The sequence below is a fragment of the Lontra canadensis genome, unplaced genomic scaffold (genome assembly GCF_010015895.1).
Source record: "Lontra canadensis isolate GAN:19392208 unplaced genomic scaffold, GSC_riverotter_1.0 scaffold53, whole genome shotgun sequence".
Classification (NCBI taxonomy): Eukaryota; Metazoa; Chordata; class Mammalia; order Carnivora; family Mustelidae; genus Lontra; species Lontra canadensis.
The window spans coordinates 12,899,383-12,907,567 of record NW_022631047.1 but is presented as its reverse complement, the minus strand read 5'-3'; the positions used below and the strand labels follow the sequence as shown (position 1 = coordinate 12,907,567).

General features: G+C 55.3%; 1 protein-coding gene across 1 annotated transcript in view; it reads left to right on the top strand.

Annotated features, from left to right (window-relative positions):
* Positions 1–754: 754 nt before the first annotated feature.
* The window catches only part of TSPAN9 (tetraspanin 9), a 189,428-nt gene continuing 181,997 nt past the window's right edge, over positions 755–8,185 (top strand). The window contains exon 1 of the mRNA XM_032874860.1: positions 755–815. The gene's annotated coding sequence lies outside the window, so the exon portion shown is untranslated. The remainder of the gene's footprint in view (positions 816–8,185) is intronic.

The window sequence follows — 8,185 nt, the reverse complement described above, 5'->3', positions numbered from 1 at the left end:
GAATACAGGCTCCGTAAGGCCTATCGGAAGCACTGGGCCAGAGATGCCTCCCTGGAGTTTTTCCTGCTTCAACCCAGCTCCTCCGCCACACGGTGCCCTTTACCCGCACTTGGAGGCCTTTCGCTCCTGGGGAGACAGATAGCCGCTCCTCCTCTAGGGTATCTCCGGACAGGGTCACTACACACCCGCGTCGTCAACATCTCAACCGGTCCGCCCCGAATACCCGGGACGGATTTCTCAGGCGTGGGGGAGGGGGCGGGAGGCCGGCCTGCGCGGCTCGCGGGGTACAGCGGCGACCCAGGCCGCGACGGCCCTCGGGGCGGGGCGAGCACGCGGACTCCCGGGCCCCGACCGCTCCTTCCCCACGACCGCTCGCGGCGGCGGCCCGGGCCGGCGTGGGGTAGCGGACCCACGTCGCGCGGACGGTTCGGCGGAGAGGCCGGTCGGGACCCCGCGGCGGGAGGGGAGGAAGGCTTCCGGAAGGAAGCCCAGAGGGCGGCCACGCCTGGCCCGGGACGCCGGTGCCCAGCGCGGCCGTGGGCTCCCTGCGGGCTCCCTCCGGCCCGCACCGAGCGGGTCGACCCCCGGGACCGAGCCCGGCTCCCTCCCTGGGCTCCGATCCCTCCCTCCGCGCTCGAGCTGCAGCCCCCTCGGCCCCGCCCCGCCCCACGGCTGGCCCCGCCCCGCAACCTCGCCATTCCCGGGCAGGCCCCGCCTCCCGCCGCGAGCCACCCCCCGGGCCCCGCCCCCCGTTTCCGCTGGCGGCGGCGGTGCGGGAGCGGGAGCGAGCCGGGACCCCACGTTCCCCGAGCGCGGTGAGTGCAGCCCGGGGCGGTCGAGCGGCGGGCCGGGGACCCGGGAGCGCGAGACCTTGTAGGGCTCCGGCCGGCTGTGGGTGGGCCGGGCCAGCCCGCGCCGGGGTCCCCATCGTGGGGAGCGGCTCGGGGGCGCCCCGGGGAGGGGTGACGGGAGGGCGGCAGTGGGCGAGCCGAGAGGAAGGGATGCGGTAGGCGTCGTGTGAGGACGCGGGAAGCGGCTGGGGAAGGGGTGTAATAGAGGCCGGAGCCCCGTAATAGAGCGAAGAGGGCTCTGCTGGGGGAGAGGCTTGGAGGAAGACCCTTTGAGAGAGGGGCTGCGGGAGAGCGGACAGCGGAATCCCGAGTGAAGGGATGGGAGGGCTGTAGGATGCCCCAGAAAGGGAGAGCCCCAGAGCTGTCAAGGCTTTCTGACTGTGTGGCCCAGTGGACCGGCTTGGGGTAGTCCCTAGAGCGCCCCCAGGGAAGGTGGGGGCTCGGGCAGGGCTGGGATGCTGCCTGTGCCCCCCCCCCAAAGACCCCTGACCACTCCTTGGGCCACCGCTGGCAGATCGGCAGTCACAGTGACAGGGCTTTGGCACACCCCGAGTTCCAAGATGTAGTCCATCTGTGCGTCCAAGTTTGGGACTTTAAAAAACTTTCTTGTGGTTACGGAAAAAAAAAAAAAAGTCCAAACAAGAAACTGGCTTGTTATGTGAGCAGAATTTGTACTTATGTATCTCAGAACTGGAATCTTCGATTGTCCTGTCTTTGAAAAAGAAGATGTTGACCTCTTCCCTGACTCCTCCCCAAATGCCTGTACTGTCTGGGCCAACCTGCAGCATTGGAGTAATATGGGGTTGCCTGGGTTGTGTCAACCTTTCCTCCCCATCCCAAAAATGAGGATAAGAGGGCAGCAGCTCACTTCCCTTTGGTTCAGAGGAGCAAACTCATTATATGAGGGTGTCCTTCTGACCTGTAGCTGTCCCCTTCTTTGAGGTGACTCAGGTATTTCCTCCTCCAGGAAGCTTTCCTGGACTAGTGGAGAAAACTGAGGACTCATGCTCTGATCTCTGTATACCCGCCAGCTTCCCTCTCTCTACTAAAAATAGCCACAGAGAATGTTTTCTATGTATGTTCTGCTATAAAGATGTGCAGTCAGCTTGTCACCATAAGTAATGGGGAGGGGAGGCGAGGTATTATGGATAATTTCAAACAATGGACTGGACAAATCATTTATATTTAGCTAAGGAATGCAGCCAGGGAGGCAGACATTCACGGGGCTTCCTATCTTCCACCTGGTCCTGGCAGGGCTGATGCAGCTGGGCTTTGGGTTGGGGGTGAGGGGGGAACGGGACTGGGGTGGATGAAACTGGAGGGTAAATCAGCTCTGCACTTACTCATTGAAGACCTGCTGTGTGCAAGGCCCCCGAACAGCTGAAAATAGACCAGAATGGAATGGGATTTTTTTTTCTTTTGGTTTGACTAAATCAGATTTTAATCTTTAAATCTATGAACAGATATTTAGCATTGCTAACAATGACCAGTGTTTATAAAGTAATTTGTAGTTGGCCAAGTGCTTTCCCTGCACATTAGCTGTATATAATTTTATTTGAGGCACACATTCTCTTTTAATTGCCTTCTTACAGATTGGAAAAATGAAGCTCAGAGAGGGTCAATGACTTCTGTGAGGTTATAGAACTGATTAAGTGGCAGAAGCAGAACTTGAACCCGTGGCTTCTGACTCCCCCCAACCCCCTCAGCCCCGCCATGTGTTTTGCGTTATGCTGTGCTGTCTCTGCCATTCTTCCCCATTGAGTCTGTGGAGTGCTGGGCTCTGGTCTTAGCTCTAATACCATCTGTTTGTGCAGCCCTGGGCATGTTACCTCCCCTTTTCAGCTCTGTGTTTTGGAGGGTTACTGGATTAAAACGTTTCTAGAGTCTCTTCCTGTATTAGATAATTGACCAAAAAAATGCTAATGACAGCCAATCAGTCAAGTGATAAGTGCACCCTATTTAAAATTTTTTTAATTGTGGTATAAAACATAACAAAATGTGCCATCTTAGCCGTTTTAAAATGTAGAGTTCAGTCGTGGTAAGAATACTCACGCTGTTGTGCGGAAGATCTCCAGAACTTTTTCATCCTGCAGGACTGAAACCGAAGGCCCATTAAACAGTAGTGCTCCATTTCTTCCCCCCACCAAACCACAGTTCTCCTTAGTGTGCTTTATTGTTCTCCTACTGTGTGCTCAGTACATGTTGGCCTTGAGGAATTAGTAAGGCCAGTTGTGGAGAAGCAGCCCAGCTCAAATGGGAGGGCCTTGGGCCTGTGGTAGCTGGCTGGAGAATGGCCCTGATCCCAGCCGCCCCGTCTGTAATTCCAGTCCCTACTGCATTGTTAAGTGAGTGAGTGAGTGGGTGAGGCCTTGGGTAAGTGCCTCACCTCTTGCAGCTTTAGCTTCCTGCTTTCGAAAGGAAGATAACAATACCAAGCTCTCAGGGCTATTAGAAGGAGCAATGAGATAGCTTCGGGCCTCACACACAGCAGGTGTGCAGTAAATAGTGGTTGTTATTTATAACCTAGCTGAGGAGATTAATAAGCTCAGAGCAAGAGAGGACAAGACTTCTTTTCTTCTACCATTAAAGCCCAGGCCTCGTGTGATTGTCATCCTCACCGATTAAGAGGGAATGGATCAAATCCAGGTACCCTAGCCTGGCCCTCAGCATCCTTCCTATCCATCCCCAGCCTTCCTGTCTAGCCTTATCTCCCGGCCTTCTCCCCCAGGGACCCTCGGTTCCAGCCAAACTCAACTCCCAAGCATGCTTTGCTCATTCCTTCTTTGTCCCTGAGTTCACACAGTTCTGGTTTTGGAGTGCTCCTCACCGCCCCAACCTCCCCCTCTTTCAAGACCCTACTCATGATTGAGTTCCTTCCTGGAGCCTTCCCGGGCCACCCATCCCCAAAGCACCTCTTTTGCCTTGGAACTCCTCTGGCATTTTCTGTCTTGGCTTTTACACACTGCCCGGGGTTATTCTTTAGTGAATTCCACAAGCACCGAATGTGTGTGTCATAGTACAAGAGTCTGGTCTAAATTCCCATGATGCGAAAATGAAAAAACGTAAAGGCCCTTGTGTTCATGGGGTGTATAATGCAGGAAAGGGTTAAGAAAGGGCTTCAAAAAGTGGCAATTCAAGGTATAAGGTGTGTGGCCTACGGTATTGTGGGGGTTCAGACAGGGGGATTGGTCACTGCAATTCTGGAGCAGCACCTCACGCAGCAGGTGGTGTTTGATGTGAACTTGGAAGAGTGGCTTGCAGTTCAGCAGAAGGAAGAAGGATCAGTGTGCAGAGAGGCGCTGAGAGTGTGGGCTGATGAGTGGGTTGTGTGAAAGGAAGCAGAGGAGAAAAGCCTGGACAGGTAGACAGTGGGCCTATTGTGATGGCCGCACATGCGCAGCCCAGGAATTCCATCCGTCCATCCATCCATTCACGCATCTTTCCGTCCACGCTAAGCCGAGTGCCCACCATGTGCAGGCGCTGAGCTGCTGTTGGGGAGATAGCAGTCAACACTGGGAGGCCCGGGAACTCTGTGGGTTCTGGCATAGGGGCTGCAGAAGCAGGGCCTGGGCTAAGGACGGAGGGTCTGGGGTCTGGGAAAGGGGAAAATCATGGCGGGGAGAGCACTGGACAGCTGTGAGGAATGGCAAGGAGAGGAGCTGGACGGGGATTGTTTTGGAGACGGAGCGGAGGACTTAGTCGCATGGGGCTGGTGAGGAAACAAGGAAGGGGGGTTGGACTGAAGCGGATTCTAAGCTGGCTGGCTGTTGGTGGGGAGCGCCATTTGCTGTTCGCAGTGCTTACCATCCTTTCTCCAAGTAGATCGGAAGCCCCATCTGGACGTGGATTGCAGCTCCTTGTGTGTTCTTCCTGGCCCAGTGCTCACTGCTGAGTGGCACAGAGTGGGCACAGTGTGGACCTCAAATGGTCCTCAGGAAATGAATCCTGCACCTTTTGCAATGCCAGATTTGCATCCATGGCAATATGTACTTGTACAGGGGCCTTTTTCCAGAGTCACGTTCTGCAGAGAGCCAAATGTCTCCTGTATATATTTTCATTGCCCGAGTTAACTACCCTTCCAACCTCGCTCCGGTTTTCTCTCTCCCTTGATGGCCATTTTCTGCTGCAATATTGTAGCTCCACAAGATAACCGTGGATGTGGTGGAGGTGGAAAGAACGACATGGCCTGTTCCTTTCCATCGGCCCCTCAGGTAGGGTATGTGAGTCAGAGTCCCGTCTCAGTAAAGTTATATCGTCGTACAGATCTTGAAACTTCAGATCATTTGTCAGGGGTCAGAATTACAGATGTTAAACCCTCGATGCGAAGGGTCTACCCTGGGCTGGCATGGATAGGTTTGGCGTGGATAGGTTTAAGGTGGATACAGTACCTCTGGAACTGCCCGTAGCAGACATCACTAATCGATCACACCATCATAACTGGGGAGCTGGGGCTCAGGTTCTGCGTGTGATTCTTCAGTCACCCACCATCAGCGGAGTGGCATTGGCACCGCAGCTGAAACCAGTTTCAGGCGGCTTCTGTGTCTGTTGATTGAATCGATTCTCGGTAGGAGGCTGCTTCCCCAAAGGGTGGCCGTTGTTGGACACAATTCACCCTGGAGTGGCTTCCCAGCAGAGTGATGACTTAATTTTTTTTTTTTTTAACCTTCCTGCAGGAATATCCTGGGATCTTCTCTTATCTGTCAGCGGCCAAGGGGTTTTGCAGGCAATTCAAAGGAAGAGGTAGGTCTGGGCTGGTTGTGTGGTCTCTGAAAGTGTGTGTTAGAAACCGTCTCAAGTCTCCTGTGCTCTTAACTGTGGACTGGGGAGGGAGGGCAGAATGGGACGCTGATATTTTCTAGATGTCTCTCTGTCGTTGCTCTTGACTTTGAATTGATAAGCTCCTTCAATGGGGCTTTGGGGGCTAAGGAGACAGTTATTCCCCTCCCCACTATTTCTACTACCCCAGTTGGGTAGTACTCTCAACTTTTTTCCTAGCCACCCTGATTACAGGGAGGAGACCTAGGGAAGTAGGAGAGGCCTATAACTTCCTGCTTCCTGTCTCCTCCCAGCAGGCTTGGGGGCCAGGGTGGAGGACCTCCCCCTAGCTGGCCAGAAAAGAATCTAGCGGAATCTGGCCAATCCTACCTATTTCTGTCCCTTCATACTGGCCGTGGCAGCCAGGCCCTGGCCCTCTGGGTGGCCCCTGGCCCTCCCCAGGATCCTAATCTCTGCTCGCAGAGGCTCCTGGGGTCTTGCTGATAGCTTCTTTTGTTCTCAGCACTTGCGCATCAAGGGCCCCCCACCCCCGCTGGAGCTAGGCAGGAGCTCTTAGGCAGGTAGGCAGCCCTGGTGGATGGGGCTGATTCACCTTCCCTGGGGTTGCTGCTTACAGACCTGGGCCTTTTTGTGTTTTAATTTCTGTGTGTTTTATCTGGCGGCTCCCTCCTGCTGGGTGATTTGTAAACCTCTCACCTTCCAAGAATTCAGCAGTGTGGGGGTGGGGAGGGGGGCAGAGGGTGGAAGGGTGGTGCTGGCTGACTGCTCACCTTGCCAGAGGATTCCTTTCTCTTTGAGTTCCGGGGGAGGTGCTAAGCTGGCCCCCAGTGGCCGGACCTCTTCTTGTCCTGCCATACTTTGCATATCATACTTAGGATGCCGGCGCTCACATTTGTCACCATCATCAGGGAACCTCTGTTTCAGACTCTTTTTGTCTACAATGAATTTAACTGAAGTCCTATCACATCGTACTTTAAACCTCACTGATTTCACCCAGATCCTGCGAGGTAGCCCTCGTTTGCCCCCACCTTACAGGGGCTGCAGCGGGTCGGGGCTGGGCCAAGACCACATCTGGAGTGGGAGGTGGGGCAGGGATTCCAGGCCGAGCAGCCTGACGCCTGCAGCCCCTGCCCTTCCCACTGCAGACCGGCCGCCCCTCCTGGTGGCTCCTGAGAATTGCGTCCGTCCGGGTCGTCCTTTGGCCTGCTGCGCGGCAGGAATGCCAGAGCTCCCATTTTAAGTCTTCCCCCCTCCTCCCAGGGGCCAGGGTGGGGTGTCTGCTTTCACGTCGCAGCTCTGGGATTTGGAGCACGGCCTGCGGATGGACAGTGGCACAGGCCGGCCGGGCCCAGCAGCCTGAGCTGTAGGAGAGGTCTGGTGGGGAGCAGGCGTCAGGGAGGGGAAAGGCTGGAGGACTCAGCACCTCCTGGCCGCACGCAGGACCCCCCGGCCACACGCGGGACCGCCTGACCTGTCGTGGAGACTCTATGGGGCCTGCTCTTGAGGGGGGTCCCGCCAGGGCAGAACATGGGGGCGAGCTTCCTGGGAGACAGACAGGCCCTGACATCACCAGTCGTTTCTGGCCAGAAGACTGTGGGGAGACCTGAGGGAGGGACCCTCCAGACAGGAAGTTTATTTTCTCCTATGGTCTTGGCCTCGCAGGGCTTTGGTGTTGTCATTTCTCGTAGTGCTCTTGAGCCTCTGGGATGATGGCCAGCTCCTGGGATGGGGGGGTTTCTCATGTGGCTCTGGCCTCTGCCCCTGACGGGCTTTGGGACCTTTGGCAAATGAGTTGCTTTCTTCAGGCTGGTTTCCTCACCTGCAGAATGGAGGCCCAAACGGTTCCTTTAGCTCTGACGAAGGTGGCCTCTGAGTGGGACGAAGGGGTTTTGGCTGCCAGTCCCAGGATTTCCCAAATACGTCCTCCTCTCACAAGGGCCCTCTCTGCCTGGAGCCTAGAGGTGGATGGAGGAGGAAAGAGTGAGGTTAATGATTAAACCGGAGGCCCTGATTTCTGAGGGAAGTCGGACTGGGGGCGGAGGTTGTTTACAGAGATGGTCTGTCAGGTTGGTAGTAGGGTCCTGCGGCCTGACTTCCGTCCCTTGCTGTGGCTCTGCTGCCGCTTTCATTTTGACTGCCTCGTACCCCTGCCTGATGCCTTTAGGAGCTAGAAAGTTCCACTGCTGTCCTCCAGCCAGATGAGTCAATAATTTTGACTTCAAGTAAAGCCCCAGCTTCATGAAACGAGAATATCTGCCTGGGTGTAGTCCAGCTTCCAAACCCTTTGCCTCCTCTCAAACCAACAGCTCAACCTGAGCTGGTTGAGGCCGTGGTGAACGGGACGGAGCCAGAAGGAACCGCTCCGCTGGTTTGGAGCGTCACCGTAGGCATGCTTTAGTTTATACTCTCAGAAGTGAAATGTGGATTGTTTTCTGACTATTCATTGTTTAATACTATCTTTGCTTTTGAGTTTACCACACCCCTTCTCCCCTTGTCTTCCTTCTCACTCCCCACACAGTGGCTGGAAATGAATTGTACATTGAATACTCATTTACTTT